At 44.4% G+C, this 22,324-nt stretch overlaps 1 long non-coding RNA gene across 1 annotated transcript in view; it reads right to left on the bottom strand.

Annotated features, from left to right (window-relative positions):
* Positions 1-8,590: 8,590 nt before the first annotated feature.
* LOC127482297 (uncharacterized) overlaps positions 8,591-22,324 on the bottom strand; it is a 38,872-nt gene continuing 25,138 nt past the window's right edge. Inside the window, exon 3 of the long non-coding RNA XR_007908491.1 lies at positions 8,591-11,921. This is a non-coding gene — a long non-coding RNA (uncharacterized LOC127482297). The remainder of the gene's footprint in view (positions 11,922-22,324) is intronic.

Raw genomic sequence — 22,324 nt, 5'->3', positions numbered from 1 at the left:
CAAACAGCCTGGCTGCAGGGAGCTGGGGCACAGAGCACATCCAGGCATCTTTCCCTTCACTTTTGGGAGAGAAAATGCAGTTCAGCACACAGAGAGACTGAGCAGAGGGTTTATCAGCCCTGCCTGAAGTGGGGGAGAACCCAAGCCCTGGACTGGCCCAGACTTCACGTACCCCACGAGCAGAGAAAGCCTAAAATTGAACCACTAGAGCTAAAATCTTGGATTAGAAGGGAAAACCTTGAACTTTGAAGTCATTAGGAGAACACTGAGAGTTTATCAGCTTTTCCTGCCCCGGGCTGCAGGCTCACCAGCCACCCTTTAGGTAGTGAGAGGAGTCTCACTCCCTCTCTGCTGCCCATCACCTGCCCCTGTCCCCATTTTCCTCGTTCAGACATTCCAGGACACTGTGTAGCTGCCAGATCCCTGCTTTTCCAGCATCCCAAAATGCTCCCTGGAGCAGTGAACCCACAAGATCCCTCCGTGCCCTAAAGGCCTCCAAAACACTGCAGTCCTACTGACAGAGAGAGCTCTGCTTTGGTTTACAGGGATTTATCTTTTGGGATCTGAAGAGCAGGAATGCTGAATTTATCAGATTCTGGCACAAGAGAGGAGTGGATCAGGCCCCCAAATCCTGTAGGTTGCTACACAAATCCCTATCATAATCCCTAACTTTTTTCCCCATCCCTTCTAGCAGGTCCATGCAATGGAAAAAAGAAAAAACCAACCCCAAACAATCTCTTTAGATATTGGGGGCCAGATTTAAATCAAAACCAAGGAGGGATGGATGCTGATTTAGTCAAGGTGGGGCCCAGGTGCTTCCCAAGAAACCCTACCAAAAAAAAAAATTAAACCTATTTTCCTTGGTTTACTTTCACAGAAGAAAGAAACCAGCTCCAGAAATAATCCAGCCAGACCCCTGGGGAGAAGAAAAAAAAAAAATTAAAAGGAAAAGCAAACCAGGCTCCTTCTGGTGTTCAGAGTCTGGGGGAAGGAGGGGGAGAGTCTGGCTGGGAAGGGCTGGGACCCGGGAGCCCGGGCTGGACGGGGCACAGCCGGGACAATGGGATGAGCAATCTTTGTCGGGAACAAAAGACATCTGCTGAGTAAAACAGGAATTGACTGGGAACAAGGACAAAGCCAGACAGTATCACATGACGGGCCAGTCTGCTCCAGCGAGATGCCAGGGTCAACGGCAACTAATGCACCCGGGAAGTCAAGAGGAATCAATAATGCTAAATAACTCGAGATGGAGCAAATCAGTGCAAATGCAGTTAAAACGGGCTCAGCCTGATTGAAGCCCACCATGTGACACGGCGGCACCGGCGGGCTGAGGTTCCCACAGCTGCGGGGAGACGTCTTTTCAAGGCAGGTTTGGATATGGATGTTTGTTATCCCGGCTTTTTTTAGAGACCTGGGACGGCAGGAGAGCGAGGAGACCCTGGGTTTTTTAGAGACACACACACACACAGACGGTGCCCACGCAAAGAGGCTGTTTAATAACAAGCCCCACTTCCAAACCACCCCCTCCTTCAAGTGGATTCCTGGATGCTCCCAAACGCTGCCTGTGCATTTATTTAGATGGGTGTCCTCACACACCCCCACCCAGATCATCCATCTGTAACCAGCCACGGCACAGGTGTTGCAAACTGTGCCCCCCAGGAAGGTCTGAGCCTAAAATTTGAGCCTAAAATTCTGAAGGGTCCTCATTCAGGTCCCTAAAATGCCCCCACCTCTCCCTCTGCTTCACCTTGGTGAGGTCGTGCCTCAGTTTCCCCTTCGTGAGGCAGGACAGCACCTCTGCATCCCACCTTTGGGATGCTTTTCCATGAGGAAAATAGGACAGACCCTGATATTCCAGTAATATAGGCCAGGCAAGAGCCTGCATTTACGTGAGAGGAATGATGATATGGTTTAACCCAATTAGTAACACATCATTTGCTGGGAGTTACCTACAGCTCAAGAAAGCATCAAACTCCTGTTAACTGATACCTCAGGTCCTTCTCTCTCTCTCCACAGCAGCCTGGGCGTGGAGATGATTTCACACCATCAAAATGGCTCAGTTATTTCAGCTTCTCTTTCTAAATTCTCAGGTGATGTCCTAACTACCACCCCTAAACACTAAAAGCAAATGTCCCCTCCTTACTTTGGATTCCAAGGCAGATTATGCCCCTCAGCTCCTCCCTTGGTGACCTGTGTGACCACCTGTAATTCAGCACAATGATTCCATCTTGGAATACTGGAAAAAAAAAAAAAAGAAATCCAAATTGGTTTTCCCTTAATAAATCTCACAAAGCTGTGGAAAGATTGAATACCCCATGAAGATGTTCTAAAAATCCTGAAATTTACTGTATTTCATATTATGTTTGTTCTTTTCTTTTTTTTAACTATTCCTCCTAAACCCACTTGCTCCAGTTGAGAAAGATTACAAAAAAATACATTTGAAAGTTTCATTATCTATTTTTGACACCTCATCTTTTATTCCTAAAGATTCCTACGTGCATCTCTCTGTACACTGCCAACAGTTCAGTCCACCTTGACAATTCCTGGAACTATAATGTGAATTTTATTGTTAGATGGCACAGCACTGCAGGGGAAACCCACAGTTAAAATACACCAATGAATTCCAACCAATTCAGCCCAAGAAATCCAGGGAAGGGAGGGAATGCAGAGGGAGGCACTACTCAGCAATCCACATCTAAGGAATTAACTGAATAGCAGCAATCTGAATCAAAGAGTAACAGAAGAGCACCACAGCACACATTACCACTTTCCCTGGCATCTCTCTCTCTCAATCATCTAAATGGTTCATTTAACCTGTTCCTAAGTGCCTCTGTGGAAAAAATAAATGCAAATTTTTCCTGCAAGTAAAAAAAAAAAAAATGACTCATCACTTAAGCAGGAGGATCTTCACCCAAGTCAGCAAATAAGTTAAAAGTGAAATTAGGAACACAGATAAGCCACAAAGCTGTGAGTCTACATCAAAGAGTGGCAGAGAAAGCACAGCTTAAATATGTTAATGAGTGCCAGAAAGTCATGTCTTGGCCTGAAAGATTATACACTTCAACACCAAAGCCTGCCACCATCACAAAAAAAAAAATCCAGATTTCTGCAACCTGCAGCAAAAGCCCTCCTGTGGGAGCCAGAGTGCGTGGGATGGAGCTCTGCTGTCAGGAGGAGAAGGAAAGGAGTGTTGGGATTCAAAGGAGTGTTGGGATTTCCCTCATTTGATTTCCTGTTTCCCCATCAGTTCCACTCACAGAATCCCACAATGGTTTGGGTTGGAAGGAGCCATAAAGATCATCCAGTTCCACCCCTCCTGCCCTGGGCAGGGACACCTCCCACTAGCCCAGGTTGCTCCAACATCCAACCCAGGCACTTCCAGGGATGGGAAACATCCCAAATGATGGCCAGTGTTGATCACTCAGACACATTGCTGGGAGATGAAAGCTCCTCTACACTCCAGACATAATAAAGCACAAAAACACCCCACAGAGGCTTTTATAGAGCAGGAGAAGAGAAGGAATTAGGAAATCCAACCCCGAAGAGGCCCCAACACTCCCGTGAGCTCTGCAGAGCAGCTGCTGAAGCATTTCAGGCTGAGCGGGACCTGAGCACAGATATTATTGTTATTATTTATTATATAACATCCCGTATTGCTGCATTTTCAATTCACCCACAAGCCACCTCCTGGAGCACTTACACTGTCACTGTGTTCTTATGCTGCCCTAGTTTTCCAGCTTTCTCCTATCCAGGTAAATACAGAGGCCCCATCTCAGAGGCAGCTGAGTACCTATTATATCCTGCTGCTTCTCCCTCGCACTTATCCCATTATGCCATTACAGCTGGTGCAGGGTCGTGTGTTTTCTATTTTGTGCCATAATATTGTGGGCCCAATTCCACCATCCCCAGCACACAGGAGTGCTGGTAAGGGCCCTTCATGGGGCAGGAGTCAGGGCTACAAATGGTGAGGCTGCTCTCACCCTGCAGGATCCACGATCTGCTCATTCCCACAGACACTGTTGTGCCTCCCATTTAGATATAAATTACCATTGTGTGTGTACAGAAAGGCAGCACCGAGCCCAAAATAACAACCACAGCAAACAAAGCCACTTAATGTGTGCAAATAGACACAACTTGGAGTTATAGCAGAATGAATAACCCCTCTCTCTGCCTTTTAAGCAGAGGAAAAAATTACTTCAGGACTTGTTTGCCCAGCTCTTTCCACCTCCTGCAGCTGAAGGTACCTGAGCCCAAAATGGGCAGTGAGTGGGATATGGGTCTTTCCCTCCTCACAGAATCACTGTGCAGGGGAATTTCTGTGATTTTTTTTTTTGTCCTTAAAATCTCCAATGACAGTTTTGTTCCTGGAACAAAGTCAAAATTAAAGCACCCCTGGGATCCTGCCGTGGTCACTGGGTCCAGCAGCAGTTTGTTGTGCCATTTCGAGCCACTGTCCATGAACCTACAAACACTGGGCACCTGAGGCTGGCATAAAATTCAGTTTACTGCCAGCCCAGTCCACTGGGGATGGAGAAGAGCTGAATAGGAGGAGCTGCAGGCCAAATTAAAACAGGACAACAGGGCAGAAGGACTGAGGAGACACCCAGGATCTGGGACATGGAAACCTTTCATCTCTGCCTGAACAAAACACAGCCCAGGAAATGAATACAACCTGCAAAATTATCACCCAGTCCCTGTGACCCACTCCATAACTAGCCAGGGCTTATTATTGCTATTACTACACAGGTAGAAGACACCAAGCACGACAGGGTGGTAAGTTATTAAGCTCTGTATCAACAGAGAGTAAAAACCTTTGAAAGCCATGGGAATTAATTGCCTCAAATTAATGCCATCTCCTGAGCTGAAGCAGGTGTTATTTTTAAGCACAGAGTAGGTTCCTAAATCTCTTTTTTAAACTGCTGCTGCCAGGAATTCACCTGTGGTCACAAAGAAGAGCCACAGCAGTGCCACCACATCCAGATCTCAGCTGCTTCAATCCCAGCCCTTGTCAACAAGAGCAAAGGTCCTGGATCAATGCTGAGACCACAGTCAAGGAATAATAAGCACACTTCTGTCCTATTCAAGAATATCAAGTGATTGCAAAATAGCATAACTTTCAGTTAGTTAGGGCCCCTTGTCATAATCTGCATTTTTTTAATAAGGACTATAAAATGAGAATATAAATTATATTCTAAGCATTAGGTTGTATCCATATCTGCTGTTATGGTTGTAGATGACTTGCTTATCAGAGCCAAAGGAGGAGATATGCAAGGTGATGAAAAGCAAATCCTGCTTTTGTGTTCCTTCTCCAACTTTTCCAACAGGCTGCACTAATCTGCCTCCAGTGCCACTGGAACAGGGAAACACATCAGCCAGGCTAATTCTTAATTCCAAAGAATATGGAAGATACTGAACCAAAGGGGACCTGAGGAGCATTAAAAGAAACTGTAAAAGGGGAAGGAAGGAAGGATATTTGTGGTACTCAAGGGCTTTTGCTCAAATCAGCCCCATCCCTGAGCTCAGAGGATTGTCTGCACTGAGATCTGCCTGTAAACGAAATAAAATCATAAGAAAGTCCTTCATCATTTCAGTGAAGTGTTAAGTGAATTAACCACCATCTGTCTGGACCAGATGAACTCAGGGGACAGGATGAGGTGTTCCTGAATCTCCTCCTGTGAAGTCTTGCACCAAAATGTGACTCAACTCTCTAGGAACACCCAGTAGGAAATGAAAGTTGTTGACCTGACAGTGACTTTTGGAGTAGCTTGAACCAGGCTCACAGAATAAGAGCAGTGCAAAATGCAGGATCAGTTCACTGAGAAGAATTCCAAAGAGTTTAGTGCATTTTAAAGTAATGGGGCTGCCACAGGGAGCTCACTTTTGTCTGCTGTACCCTTTGGGGGCTGATTTGCAGCAGCTTCTTGTTTAGAGGGGTGAAAACCCCACTGTAAAAAAGTCAATAAAGGATGATCCACATGTTAGGAAGAGTTTGATCCAAAATCCATTGGAGTTCCCTGAAAGAACCCCACCAGCTTGTTGGAATCAGCTTCCATGAAGTGAAACTAAGAGTCTTAAAAGGGAAATATATTTTTAGTAAATATTGCCTGGATTTGACTGATATAAAAGATGATAAATCATGTTCTTTTATTCTGAACAGTCCTATTGGCAGCAATGACCCCACAAACCACATGGTCAGCCCTGTTCAGCCACAATTCCAGCTATGCCATCCTGGTTGAGGATCCAGCACAGCATTCCAATGGGGAATTTTTGCCACAAACTACTCAATTCCATTTAAACACCACAGCTCAAATTGTACCTGACAGAGAGCCTGACACAAATTTCCTAATCTTTGTTTCTGCTTTGCACTTGTTGCCTGTGTCTGTCAGACTTTTCCTAAAGCCAAAATCAGATCCAAGTTTGGGACTTCACTGAAATCCATCAAGAACAGATCCAGAGCTTACAGTAGTTCCATAATTTTCCATAATATCATATATTTCTTTGCAACCACTCTAATATCCTTGTTTTAGAGCCTGTAGTGGAGCATCTCACTGAATTGAAATGATGTTACAATGAGAGACAAAGCAGTGAGGGATGAGAATTAGGTTTGTTGCTTCTATTTCTCTTGTAATAAAACCAGTTAGCATCACAATTACTGCCCATCTTTATGGTGGGTTAGTTCATGAAGACATCTAAAGTCACCTCCTCTTAAAATCAGGCTGTAATGTCACACAAATAACATTATATTAACAGTTCATAAGCTTTTTATCTGCAAGTGTGCAGCCCAGGGCTTTTTAACCTGTCAGTTTGTCCCAGCTATGCCAGGGCTGCACCCAGGACCTGCAAAGTTAAACCAACTGTTCTTTACACCCTGAGTTGAAGGTTCACAGTCCAAGAGCCAAGACAGATCCAATTCCTCTGAGATTTGGGCACTCGGGTGGTGCATAAGAGAATTACAGGATCATTAAGGGTGGAAAAGCCCTCCAGGATCCTTGAGTCCCCCCTGTGCCCCATCCCCACCTTGTCCCCCAGCCCAGAGCTCTGAGTGCCACGTCCAGACATTCCTTGGACACCTCCAGGGATGGGGACTCCAAACCTCCCTGGGGAGCCCCTTCCAGCACTTGAAAACCCTTTCCATGAGGAAATTCCTGCTGATGTCCAACCTGAGCCTCCCCTGGCACAGCCTGAGGCTGTTCCCTCTCCTCCTGTCCCTTGTTCCCTGGGAGCAGAGTCTGAACCCCCCCAGCTCCCCCCTCCTGTCAGGGGGTTGCAGAGCCAGAAGGTCCCCCCTGAGCCTCCTTTTCTCCAGGCTGAGCCCCCCCAGCTCCCTCAGCCCCTCCTGCTGCTCCAGCCCCTTCCCAGCTCCCTTCCCTTCCCTGGACAGGCAGCACAGAGGGACAATCCCCTGGATGCTCAGCACTGCTCCAGGAACACAGACCCCTAAAAACCACATTTATGGCACGATTCACCTCTGCACCAGCCAGGCTGGTCCTGCTCTGAGCATCCCAACCAGCCCCTCTGCAGCCTGTTCCCCCCACATTCCAGCCAGGGGAATATCCAGCTGCTGAGTTCAGGGGCTGGATCCAGTTCACGAGGCAGAAAATCTGGTCCCAGGGGAGGTTGGCTGAGCAACAGGCCAGACAAACTCGGGTTTCTCTGGGGCTGCTAAAGTGTGTGAGAGGGCAAGACACAGGTCAGCAGCACTTATTAAGCTGCCAGTAAAAGGGGACACACATCAGCCACGTACCAGTGGGTTCCACAAACATGTTTGAACAACTGGACCCACGTGGAGTTGCTGTGACTTGGACTGGATCACTCCCATGAGCACAGCCACAAGGGCTGGTAAGAGTGGGGACTAACTGTATAGTAAATAATTTGTATTTATTTACATGTATAAATGTGTATCTATTAGATAAATATATCTATTTCTAGATAGAAATATATCTATTCAATATAATATTATAAATAATATATATAATTATATTATATATATCTATTGAATAGATATATTTATATAGTTATATAAATTTCTATTTCTATTTATATAACTATATATTTCTATTTATACTTATATAACTATATACATTTATATAACTATATAAATATATCTATTCAATAGAAATATATCTACTGAATAGATATATTATATAATTATCATATATAATAGAAACATATCTACTCAGTAGAAATATATCTACTGAATAGATATATTATGTAACTATCATATATAATAGAAATATATCTACTCAGTAGAAATATATCTACTAAACAGATATATCATATAATTATAATATATAATATAAATATATCTATTCAGTAGAAATAGATCTACTGAATAGATATATCATATAATTATAATATATAATATAAATATATCTATTCAATAGAAATAGATCTATTGAACAGATCTACTTATATAATTTTAATATGTAATATAAATATATCTATTAAATGAAATATACCTACTGAATACATCTATTTGTATAATATATAATATAGCTACTCAATAGGAATATATCTATTGAATAGCTATATTTATATTATTATAATATATAATATTATTAAAAATAAACATGTATTCTTTCATGTCCTGCAGAGCCAGCCCCCATCTGATCTGTACTTTAAGGGAAAGCTCAGCCTGTGGTGCCTGTTTCAAATTTAAACCCACCCTGCTGCAATTAATCACAGCTTGGGGGATGAAGGACACGGCACTGAAACCACCACAGGAATTCTGGGAAACTCCCCCTGTCATCTGCAGCCACAAGAAGTTTGGTTCAGACCTCAGAACAAGGAAGGTTTGTCACCCAGTCCCTGGTCTGAGCTCCTCTTCTCAATATTCCTGAACCAGCGAAGAGCAGATGGTCCAAAAGATCATTTACAAATCATTTACAGAGGCTCAGGTTTCTCCATCACCTTCTGCCTTCCAAATAGGGCCCAGAGTGCTCAGGAACAAAACATTGCCCCACTGACTGAACTATCAGGCCAAGAATGGAACGTGAAATGAGAGAACACCCATCCGACCCTCAGGGAAGAGGGGATGTGCTGCCTGATGTGTTACCTTGCTGTATTTATATTTAACTGCTGAACACTCACAACACAGAATCCCAGACTGGTTTGGCTTGGAAGGGACCTTAAAACTCATCTCATCCCACCCCCCTGCCCTGGGCAGGGACACCTTCCCCTCCTAGACCAGGTTGTAATCACCACCACCATTTGATTCCCACTGCCTGTAGATGAATTTTAATGCCAGCTGGGTGTTTTTTCTGAGCTGCAGCTTGTACCTGAATCAATTTACCTTTTTTTTTTTATCACTTACCCATTATTTATACAGAATTCAACACGCAGAACAAGAATAACTGAAATCACTTGACATGATGTCTTAAGCAGTTTATCAGCTTATTTCACAACAAAACGAGAAAGTCAAATAAATGAGGAAAAAAGAACCCTGCTTGCAGTGAAAATACCACACAGCTCATTTAGATCCCTGCCCACTGTCCAGCTCATCTATCTCCAGCCTTGACAAATATGCAGATATATTAGAAGAATAAATCATCTCGTGTGGTCAATACCGAAGAAGGGAGGTTTTAGGAGGGATTTGCATGTTGAGAAGGTGATGACTGGGCAGAAATGTGAACCAGAGCTGGGTATCAAGGCAGTTACCAACAGCAGAACAGGGGGAGATATAACCAGAAACAAAGCCTGAGGTGAATTCTGCAGGAAGAAGGACATGACTGGCAACTGTTTGTTGCTCTCTCAGCACCTAAACCCAACCCAGTACATTCCTCAGGTGCTTGGGGCTCCATCACCCCTGGGCATCAGCTGCTGATGTCCCCCCTTCACCCAGCAAACCATGAAGCCTCTAATTTCATTCCTTCCCTCTTTTGCCACGTAAGAACAGGATGAAGCTGGACAAGATAACGAGAACCTGTGAAGGATGGGAAATCCTGACAGTGCAGAGCTCCATTTCCCTTTGATAAAGCCCTGAACAGGCCTCTGCACCTTATAGAAATCCCAGAATGCTTGGAAGGGATCTAAAAGACCATCCAGTCCCATCCTCTGCCATGGGTAGGGACACCTTCCACTGTCCCAGGTTGCTCCAACCTGGCCTTGGACACTTCCAGGGATGGGGCAACCTGTGCCAGGGCCTCCCCACCCTCACAGCCAAGAACTTCTTCCTGATATCTAATCCAAAACTCTCTAAATGACATTAGACATCAGTCCCTTCTCAAACCATGGACAAAAAAATGTTGCAAAACCAAAGGAACAAGTGGCAGCTCAAAACACAACCTGTGAGACTTGCCCTTTTTACACCTGTGACTCACACTCAGGTTGAGTTTTTCATCACAGTCAAAGTCAATGTAAAGAAATAAAACAGTGGCCACAACTTTCAGAACATGCACAGCAATTCCACACCGACTGCTCTGGTTCAGAAAAGTGCATTCATGCAAATAAATGTGGGAGTTCCATGCACAGGCTGGAGAAGGCAATTGAGAAGATTTCAGGTGTCTGAATAAAAGTGAAGTTATACCACAAATAGCTTTCCTACCCAAATCACCTTGTGGGAAAGGGATATCCTGCAAAGCTGAAGTGATGTTCTGAAATCTGAATTAAGTCACATTTGAGTATATGAGGCACTTCTGACACACAGCACCAAAATACAGCAATTGCCCCAAGTTAGAAAGGAAACAACAATTATTTAAAAATCCCATTCTCTTTCTTGCCAACATTCTCACATGAAAGTTTTCTGCTGTGCTCACACAAGGACTTTCAAAGTTCTGGTTTGCTTAAACTCTAAGTCACATTTTGAATGAGGAGGAGTGAAAACTGCCAGCACAAAACTGTCTCAAGCTCAGGGAAGACCAGCCCAAGCAGGACAGAGTCCCTGACAAGAACTTCCACCTCACAGCCTGCACCTGGAACATCCAGGATGTTGACAAAGTTCACCATCCAATTGATGTTAAACACTGGAGCATTTTCCATCAGAAAAGGAAAACGTCCCCTCACACTCTCTGCATTCAGAATCTTTTCAACAGACATAGTTAACCACAAATTTGCACTGATTTGCTGAAATCAAACCTCATCTCACCCATTAGTGGAGTAATTGCCTGGTTGGTCTCTCACTCCACACTTCTCCCCCAGCTTGCCATGGCTAAATGAGTCTCTCCATGCAGGCTTTTCCCAGTGGAAGATAATATGTCCTTTCATGGCTTATTTCAGACTCCTCCACTTCGAACAGGGCTCTAACCAACCTCTTTTCTACCTGTCAAGCTGGAATTGCTTTGCTCCTCTCAAATAATACCTAATTCTATAAACAGTGGTATGGAAGCCAGTTACAATCCCTGGAGGAGATGCTGCCCATGGCATGCAGAGCCCACCTGGACACAAAATTCACTCCAATGGCCTGGTGTTGATGCTTTGTAAAACCCAAAAGGCCTGGAAATGCAGAGGGTCACCTAACCAGTGACTTCAAGTGAGATTGCTCTACCTCTGTGTGTCTCAGCTGGTAACAGGACATGGATTTGGAATTACCAAAAGTTTAATAATCCAGTGGTTCAGCTTTTCCTGGCTAGGGCCATATAAACTCTCCCTAAGAGTGCAATGCCACACTGGCCAGTGGGGCACAGGAACCCACCCTCTGCTTAATGAAGCAAATTCTCATCACATTTTTATGAAACAAAACTTCAGCGACACCATTTCCCTGTGTGAGAAGCAAACCCTTGTAAGGACTCACCAGTGAAGCTCCAACCAGGGGAAACAATACTTGCCTGGACCTTGATGTGGGATGGAGAAGAGGCAGCATTTGAGATCCTCTTCTTGTGCCTTCCTGGAGACTTTTGTCCCTGACTCCCATCTCCAGAAGAATCCAGGTGACCCTTTCTCTCTCTTGTTTAAGAGCAATTCCCACTGAAGTCATCAAGTTACTCCTATGGGGGGGGGGAAGAAAAAAAGAGATGCATTTATTCCTATGTAGAGCAGGACTAGAAGGGTTGTGCTTCACTGAAATCCCACAAGGAAAAGTTAAATAGGTGCCTGGGACCTGAGCTGCTGACACTGCACACAGAGCATTTCATCCTCAGATTACAGGATGGATCTAGGGGGGGAAAAAAAGCCTTTTTATTTTCCTACATTAAAATCAACATGAACACAAGTAGGTTTGATTAATAAGGAGATAAAAATCCACTTAAAAAATTAAACACAGAGTGAAGTTTTCCCTTCTCTACCTGAAACAGTTCTCTCAATCCCCAGGTTGTAACAGTCAATCCCCCTGGACCACCTTTTTTTTTGCAGCAAAAATAAGTCTGTGGGGCCAAGTGTTTCTGCCTTTGGGCTGAATAAACTTCTTTTTCTCCCAGGGTAGACCTGACATCTCAGCCACCACCACCACCATTCCCACTGCCCCTGTGGAATGTCCAGACATGCAAAATTCCACCCCAGTCCTTTGGAGAGGATAATATTTCCCCTCCCCGGACCTACCTAAAGAAAACACATCAAGTTATTCAAATATTTATTCCCAGATCCTGGAAGGTCAGACTGATAGCACGTCTAAAGGAGGAGGAATGAGTGAAACCCTGGATTTACACCCCTGTGTTTGCAATCAGCACCGAGTCACTCAGTGGACATCTCTCATCAGGAGTGTAAAATGAGAGCTGTGCATGCATAAAGCACTGCCAGATAAGCCCACAGTCTCAAAAAAAGCAAAGAAATGAGCCAGGCCTGATTCTGATTCATCAGTATTCAGCAGTGGATTCAGTGGGACAGCTCGGAATTTACACTGGAATAAGGAAAAATCAGGATTAGGCACCATCTGTCTCAGGGAGCCAAGAGCGCTCGGAATCGCTCCACACGTTCCAATCCTCTTCCCCCATTTCTTTAATCTCTTACACATTCCAGGTTTTCCCTTCAGCTCCCCCGGTGACAAAAGAATTTTTTTTTTTTTTTTACAAAATGACAGTCCAGATTGAGAGAACAGAAATTACAAGCCCTGACAAAAGAGATGCCAAACTTTTTCTCAACGATAAGCGCTCTCCTTCCACGCCGAGCCCGGCCTGCAGTGGGGAAATATAAGGCAGATGTCGAATGGAAATTAAACATTGTGCTCCCAGGGTGGCCTGGGCTGCATTCAGAGCTTGATTTAAAACAAGGCCAGGAGTTCTTTCATCGTTTCTTCAAAAAGTTTCAGACCTAAAGATCTTCCCAACAGACACACACTTGACCTAGAACGTGGCGGTGCAGGACGATGTATACGTGTAAAAAAACACTGAAAGGCAAGTTGTCTGTGGGATGGAATGAGAGAATTTAATCATCAAATCGCTCCTGTTTCGGCGTTCTGAGAGTTAAGAGTGAATTCAGGTGAAATATCTCGCCCCTCTCTTTCCATCTAAATTCACAACAATCATTTGGGAGGCTCGGACAACTCTCGATATTCTGAAATGCAACCAAAACAAGAGCCCAACTGTCCAGCCAGTTTAAGGAGTATTTCTCTGCAAGCTTCTTAAACCATATTTACATCTGTGAAAGCACTCTGCCTGGTATTATTAGACAAGACAAAATAGCACTAGACATTTGCAATGACTTAGATATTCAGGTTCAAGAAGCACATATTTCAACGGTCTGTAGCATTTTCTTTTAATAATTTGTGATCACATAATAGCTCAGTCAAATTAACGTAATAATAGACCTCTAAAAAATAAATCCCCTAACTGCTAAATATACTGTACACTGAGGACAGTAAGTATAAATTTAAGGGTTGAAAAGATGCTCCTATTTACGGAAACAGTTAAAAGCACAAACGAAATCGCATTTGTTTCTCTTTCACTTTGTTAGATTTTTCTTAAAGCAGAAAAAAAAAAATACTGAAAGTGAAATCAGTAGAGTATTTCCAACTTGAACACATAAATATGTTTGCACTCTCCTTGGAAGCCATATTTTAGAAATCATTTTATTCTCCACACAATTTAATATCAAACGCAGCAAAACAAACAAACAAAAAAAAAAAACTTCTGAGGCCACGACTTTGTAACCTCCCTGAAGTTTGGAACACGGGAAAAGCTGGCCTGGTGCACACAAGACAATCAAACACATGCTTAAATGTCACTTAAAGTCCTGTCTATATTGTTGGGTTTTTACTCCCCCCCTGGAAAGGAAGAAATTGTGACAAGATTTTACTTTTAGATGACCTGACAAACCAGCACGTCCTGGCACGAGCAGGACAGTCATTCCCCCTTCCTTTCCCCAGCACGAGATTCGAGCACCTGAAACACAAACCTCATCCTACCCTGAGATATTTTTTCCCAACAAAACCAACTCGCAAAGCAGCCTCTCCGGCCTTTTTTAAAAAAATCATTTGCAATCTCCTTTAAAACATGAAATACAGATGAATGGATGGATGGATGGATGAATGAATGGACAGCTAGAGAAATGCTTTCAGTCATGCTTCCTCCCCCCCCACACCCTTAAAATTGAAAAGCATCAGTATCCAAATAGCAACAGGAAATTTTTACCTTGTGGCTAAATAGCTCACTGTTCACTTTGCAGCTGCCTCTATTTTTTGCTGGGCAAAACACCAATAACAAAAGTCTTTCCTAAGAAAAACCAAGCTTTTGACACATAAGGGCAGCGACAAAACGCAAAAAAAAAAAAAAAAACCTTACAAAGAATATTTTTTTCTTTCCCCCCCCCCCCCAGTCCCGTCGTTATAATTCCTAATTTTGTGGGATGTATTGCTGGGCTGTTTATCATAACAGTGTGCAATAAAAAGGACGACTAACTCTTGCAATTTTCTCCCTACTCCTCCCCTTGACAGGGGCCACTGATAGGGAAAGAGGCTCGGAAAAGCAGAGCAGTGAAAGGCTAAGAAACAATAGGCAACCATGGCTTTGACAATGCAGCCCTGAACCCTTTTTGCTCCCGCTGTGACACTTGCATTCAAGAGCAAGGGCGGCTGCCATCATAAGAATGGACAATGGCATGAGGAATACAAGGGAGAGGGGGGGGGATATATATATATATAAAAAAAAAAAAAAAAAAAAAAAAGGAAATCAGATGAATTCAGAGCTAAGATGGCAGAGCTCTCACCTTTTCCGCTTTTTTTCGAGTAATCTGGATGGAGACGTCCCGCAGAGAAGAGATAAAAAGGGTGTGCTGAACTGTTGGATGGTTCTGAAGACTTCTGCATTTGCAAACGCATTTTAGAACTATTTGTAGGGGTATATATGCTGCATGCCATCTCTCTGTCTCTGTCTCTCTCTCTCCCTCTGTGTCTCTCTCTCTTCTGTTTTATGTCCTGCTATCTCCATCACACACCTCTAATAGTATGAAGACTTTCTGCCCATGTAAGTAAGTGAGAGTGTGTGTGTTCCTTAATGTTTGAATCAAGACACACGTCTGCATGCATTTCTAATCTAAGGAGCCTATAGCAGTTACTACAACTATCAATTAGTCAGCAATAGCTCGAGATCCCCATGTGTCTGGGTGAACAAAGGTGAGAAACACATGCAAATAGTACTCCAGCACCTGGGTCACGTACAGGAACTTAGCCAGCACCAAATAATTGCATCTGTTTCTGCCTTTTCCGTGCTTCTCGCCCCTCGTGATGGAAAGTTGCAGGTTATTAATGGGAAGAGTAACACAATTAGCCATGGCATTGTATATTCTCGTCCCCCCAACGACACGATAAAAGGAAATTAAGCCAAACTAGAGGGGAAATAAAGGGTGGCTTAAAGGCTTTAAAAACGACAAGATTCTCTGCTCTTGTGGCAGTTGCTTCCATTTTTCTCAGCGATTGTTCCTGAGTTAAAGATGCAAATGATGTAAGATGTATTTGGTCATTTCATATATATTAGATAAGAAGCTGATTATTCCAGAGGAGACAGAGTGGATGCCTAATTTCCTGAAGTTAAGTCCATAAAGAGGGTAAGCTAAATCTGTTACTATTTTTATTAATTAAGCGACTGTTACTTTCTAAGACCGTTTTAAGGGTGTTTTTCAGATGTTTTAGACTTAAGGCAAACAATTAAGAAGAAAGATACGGTACCTTTGACTCTCTCCTTCTTCTTAACCTCACAAAAATGAGCCTCACCTTTAAAAACTGTCAGAGTCAAAATGGGCTACCAAAAAAAAAAATAAAAATAAAACAAATTAAAAAAAAAAAGGGCAAAAAAAAAAAAAAAAAAAGCCCTGAACAAAATCAAAACGAATAAAATGGAAAAGGCTCCGAAATCCAGCACCACCACCCTGACTCGAGCACAGGAAAAGGCTGATATCCAGAGAGCATTTCAGAGGTGACTACACAGGCTGTGGACAACGTTATTTACACAGATCTGATCGGAGCGGCCACGGCTCCCAACTCTAATTTAATTTGCAGAAATTACATACCCCGCGCTTCCAAGTGCGGGGAACTCCGAAAATTAGGAGTTTGTGGCTGAGATGAAGCTTTTTTTTTTTTTTTTCTCCCCCCCTCCTCACGTGCAATATGCTCAGAGTCCTGCAAGGCTGCACAACCCTCTCGTTAGCTCCCTTTCTACTTATATCAGCTTCCGTGGGAGGCTAATTAGTGACACCAAAGGAAAAAATATTCCTCCTGATTTTTTGGGGGCTCGGAGAAACTGTCGGGTTTATTCAGTTTTAGACGGCACAAGGGGGAAAAAAAAAAATTAAAAAAATTAATAAATAAATTTAAAATGTAACTAACACCTCCTTAAAGAAATCCCTCCCCAGCTCCCTCACCTTTTTTTTTTTTTTAGGACCAGTCTAGTGGCTGGAAGGTTAAAGGAAAGCTGCAGTTTCACACCGGTTTTGCCCCCTCGAGGAGCCCTGGGTGTGAGCGTCCCAGAGCTGGGTGTACAGCCAAAAATAAAGCAAATAACGGGCTCCAAAAAGCTCAAGGAGGCGGAGGGGGGGGAAAAGGGGGTTGTGCTGACCCGTGCCAGGCAGTTTCATTTCCAAACTTAGCTGCTTGGGAATTGCAGGAGCACAAGGAGGGTTTCCAGAGCGAGGAGAGCGGGTGGCACCGGCGCCAGGGCAGGAAAAACCCCTCGCAAAAAAAAAAACCCCAAAACAAAACACAACCCAAAATAATTCTCGCCCCTTCCCCGAACAATGAGACCTTAAAAAATCCACGTTGGGGAGGGTATTACATGCAGATAGGCAGGGGGAGGGGGCGGGGGATGAGAACAACATTTCCCAGCGATGCCGTTTATTTCTTAGGCTCTGGAAGGGCTGGTTTTTCCCCCCCCCCTTTTTAATGGGAATTACTCATCTCGTTCACGGGGCCGGTGTCATCGCCTGCAAGTGCACAGCTCAGGTGGAAAAGGGGCATTTGTTTAGGGGTTCAACCAGAGAGTAACCACTCCACGCTTCTCTAAGGTTGAAAAGTGGTTAAATAATATTAAAAGTGCTCGTTGCTGTAGTTCTCAGCCTGCTATAACACACTTGGGCACCCAGAGCCGTGGGGGCTGAGGGAGGAAGGTGGTTAAAGCAGAGAAATGCGTATTTTTACCACTATTTAATGCCCTGTTCTTCTCAGTCTGCACCATCACTCCTTCAAACGCTCCCGATTCAGATAAAATAAGTCAGCTTTCTTTCAAGAAAAAAAAAAAAAAGAAAGAAAGAAGCCCCACGCAGATGAATAGACACCACTAATCAGATGGAGTGTAATCGAATACTCTTCTTCATCTAATCTGCCTGCTCTGTGTAATCTAGCTATTCTCCCAGCTCCAGCATTTGTAAGAGGCATGACATTGATTCCCATCTCGGATAATGTTATTTCGGTATTTTATTCCTAAATGAGGCTACAAGTTGGGTGGCTACTTGGCATTCAAAAACTCGTCCTCGACTTGGCACAAAGGCCACGGGGCTGAGCCCCTCTGCTGCTTTTTAAGAGTTGTGTCTCCCATCACCGGAGAAAAAAATTTTACGACCCACAAAAAGAACAAGAATTTAACCACGGGACTGGCCCAGGATGGACAGCAAAAAAATAAACCCCACCAAGCCATTTGCCAAGATCTGCCTGCAGACAGCAGCTGGGAGAAGCTGAAACCCTGCACACAGCACTAAGATGGGAGGTTTTTGGGGTTTTTTAGGGGTTTTTGGTAATGTTTTCTAAAACACAGAACGATTTCCTTAATTAAGCATTTCGGCAACGTCCAGCCAGGTTTTCCCCAAAAAGAAAAATAAAAGCAGACCTGGTCTCATTTTGCAGGACGAGCAGGATTCCCAGCTAATGGTTCTGTTGGGTAAATGACAGCAGTGGGGAGAACAAACAAACCCTCTCAGACAAACAAATATATTTGAACGTAATAAAAATGTTGACAACCGTTATGTGATTAAAGCAATTGTTTGATTCATTTAAGGCCTTGCCATTGGAATAATTTAAAATTAAGTGAGAAACATCAGCCCCTTGGGTTTTGCAGAAGATATTTAATTTGTAAGAATAGTTGTGGGTTGTTTTATTATTTTTTTTTAACGTAGCTATTTTCGACGTCGCGAGATAAAGCTCTCTCTTTCTTTCTTTCTTTTTTTTTTTTTTCTAATTTTATTTTAAGAATAGACCCCATTTAGGATTTCACATTGTAAATCTCCCTATGTCTGAATGCTGTTACAAGGTTTGACAATGAAAGAATAATTCATGTCAGACAAAAAGAGCCCTTCAATCAGCTTCATGCAGCTTTTCTCCTGCAGGGCTATGCCAAAACGAATGTGGAATCCTGAACTGAACCATCCATCACATTTCCCAAGTCTTTCAATTAATGACACTGCAATCAGATCGATGGCGTGTAATAAGAAAAGAGCTTTGCATTTCTATACCTATTAATTCGCTGAGTAACTCCAGTGGTAAAACGTGACCAGAAAGGGAGAAAAGAAAAGAAAATTTCATCCTCCCAGCGAGACTTTTGGGGACGTTCAAGCCTCGGCGTCACCCCAAGCCCTGAATGCTCAAAGCAGAAATCACACAGGAATTATTTTTGTGTTTAAAAGCAGGACAGTCTCCCTTCCACACAGGTATTTTCTGCTGTTAAGCACCGAGTAGACGCTCCAGATTATAAAGAGGAGTCTGTTTTTCATCCAGGCTCAGCCTGGTGAGAGCCAGGGATGTCCTCCCTGCCATGTGAGCACAGTCCCTCCCAGGGCAGGACTCTGCAGCCTCCTCCTCTGCTCTGAAGGCAGTAATTAGCCACCAGATTTCCAGCTCACAACACATGCCAAGGATGGAGTTACCTCACGCAGTGATTAACCTCCAACAAAACGAGGTGGGGGCAGAGAGCTGGGCAGGGGGTGAGGGCAGTCGGGACACACACACACACACAGAAAAAAAAAAAAACCAAAACCACCCTCTACCAGCAGCCCTGGGATGAAATTAGAGTGACCTCACGTCAGTGAACTGGCATAAGATTTTTGGATCGATGACAAAAAATTATCGAGGCTTTGCAGGCTGGAGCTGCCAAGCACATTTCAATTCCCTCACTGCGGGCGCTGGGGGGATTGTTTGGAGGAGCTGAACACGACGGGAAAGGGAAAACTGCAGTTAACCAGAACGTGGCCACTGGTAAAAGGATTTCAGCTGGAGCTGCCTTTCTTTTAAAAGGCAGGTTTTGTGCCTTAAAAAAAAAAAAACAAACCTTCTTTTTTGAGGGTTGAGCTCAAACCGACAGGTTTTGCCACCTGGCAAGCAGCTTGGGAGGAAGGAGTGATCTGGAGGACCTTGCAGGAGACAAGAGTGGGTCAGCAGGGATGAGGGACAAATTTTACCTCCTGAAAGATCCCCTCGTGTTGCCTTGGGCAGGAAACCAGAGGAGAAGTTCCCCCACCAGCATTAACCCTTCCTCTGGGGCAGATGAAGGCCCTGATCTCCAGCACTGACATTATTTCAGCAGCTTTGGCTTTACCTCAAAGGGAAGGAGCTGCAGCTGTGATAGGAGATGGACCTGGGTCAAAACCTACAACAAGACCTTCTTTTGGGAGCAATAGACTTCCAGAGAGGTTGTGTATTTTGGAAAGGGGAAAAAAAGCCTTTATGAGAGAAAACAAGGAATGGAACAACAGGAAACAAGGGAGGTTTTTCAAGGTTCACTTCACCAAATATCAAGGAGTGCTCTTAAAGGATCATTTCTGCCTTTGCCTCTAAATATCTTTTTTTATGCTCAGATTTCAGCAATTTCAAATTTCAGCAGCACCCTTAAATAAAAAAAAAACAACAAAAAAAAAACAAACCAGAAAAAAACCCAAAAAACCCACAAAAACCAGCCTTGTTATTCCTGCAGCTCAATGTGCCCATCCATGGCACACGTGGAGCCAGACACAGTCTGCAAGCTCCAGCACCCAGGATGGGAACTGAAAACACCAGGGCAAATGGGATGATGCCCACGAGCTGACTTGCAAAATAATTGCAACTAAAGCCCAGTGAGAGATGCCCAGACAAAGGACAATAAATAAATAAATCGTGCCCAAGCAAAGACAATTCATTCACAATAAAGCACGGGAGAGCTGAGCTAAAGAAATAGGAGAAAAGGAATCTAGGAGGGGGACAAGTGGTAAGACTGAGAAAAGGGAACTTTGAATAGGAAGTTGAATGCAAAACATTTATACTGCACATCACTGCATCTTGTCCTTTCTGTGCAGAGGACATAAAGGCACACCACTGTAGGTGTGGCAGGAAGAGCAGGCTCTGGAGCACAGTGGCAGCACCAATACACCCCTCAGTGACCTCCAAGGCCCTCTCCCAACACCCCCAGCTAGTTTTGGGCATTTAATAACTCACATTCAGCAGCTCCACGCAGCCCCTGAGCCCAGGGGCTGGGGCAGGTGGCACTGCTGACACAACACAAGGTTCCCCCAGCGTGACTGGAGATTTGCAGCCCTGAACAGTGCCCTGCTCTGCCCAGTTGTGAGGCACAGTGTGTGCCCACAGCTTAATAACCCACAAATGTCTTGTCTGAGAGCGGGTCAGGCAGAGGGGAGAAAGGGGTGCTGCCTCCAGCCATTATTTCAACACTGGCTGCCTTCCAGGAGCTCACAGAGCTTCAGAAGGCACAGGCAGGCTTGCTTACATCTGCTCCCCTCTGCTGTGGCTGCAGACAGGCTCACACACTGCTATTTTCCTCATTTTTTTACATTTAAAATGGGTTTGGACAGGCTTTCAGCAGGAACTCCCGGGCTCCTTTTCCTCATCTCTCTCAGAGGAGCTTTGGGAGCGACCACTGCAAGTGGATTTGATGGAGAGGAGGCTTCTCTGATTGTTTGCCTTGTCTGGTGGCTGGGCAATGGCAGCATCTGGGCTCCTGGAAATGCATCTGGCTGCAAAAGCTGTGGGGCCTCCCTCAGCCCCTGCCAGCAGACAGGACACAAAAAGTAGCCACCTGGACTGCTCAAAGTCATGGCCAGATCTAAGCTTTGGGAGTCCCACATTTCTGGGAATTCAGCTACCAAGGTCCTGGGTTCAATCCCCACATTTTAAATAGCCATTATTCATTTTCCTGCTTTTTACTGTAACTAAAAAGACACCTTCCCGATGCTCCTGGTGCTCTAGCACATGATTAATACCACAATTACAGCTCAGCATTAAAACAATCAATTCAACAAGGATGCTGCTACCCAGCCACCACCTATAAAATCTCCCTTGTGTCTCCTTATCTTGGAATCCCACCTCAGCTTCCTCCAAATCCACAGTGCTGCAATCACCTCCTTTCCATCCCAATAAAAGCAGGTATTTCAGTATTTCAGCACCTGCCTTTTACAGATCGTTATCTGACAGCACAATATGCTTAAAAGGCAGAGAAAAAAATTAGAGGAAAACCTGAAGTGAGATCATGGGATGGGATGGGTTGGAAGGGACCTTCAGTGGCATCAAGGTGCTAAAATATTCTGAGGATCTGGATGGCACTGAAAGGCTGGAAGAGGTTGGACATGGTGTAAGATCTGAAGAAAGGGGAGGGATTTCCACAAGAGGCAGGGAAAATGGGAAAAAATTTATACTTCCTAGGCACCCAAATGAGAGAGAGGGGCCACAGGGTCCTGTGGAAAGGACTGACCCAGGGTTGAGGAGCACTGGGTTAGGAGTCACAGCCCAGGGTGGGGGTTGATCCCACCTTCCCATTCCTCAGGATGCCCCAGACTTAAAAAGAGCACTTCAGTCTTGTTCTGGGCTCTCTCCACTGGCTGATCTCACCCCCTGATCAAACATTAGACTCCCATATACAAATCTTGGCAGCCCTGAGCTTTGTTTTCCCCTGCCAGCCCCAGGGGTGCCCGGCAGTGGAACTGCAGCTCCTCTGAGCGTGTCTGACCAGCTCTGCCTGCAACACTCCTGAGCTCTGGGGGCCACTTCTGCTCC

Source organism: Manacus candei, unplaced genomic scaffold, assembly GCF_025592945.1.
Source record: "Manacus candei isolate 608988 ecotype Guabito, Panama unplaced genomic scaffold, ASM2559294v1 h1tg000086l, whole genome shotgun sequence".
Taxonomy (NCBI): domain Eukaryota; kingdom Metazoa; phylum Chordata; class Aves; order Passeriformes; family Pipridae; genus Manacus; species Manacus candei.
Note: the sequence above shows the minus strand (reverse complement) of the source record. Positions and strands in the feature narration are given on the sequence as shown.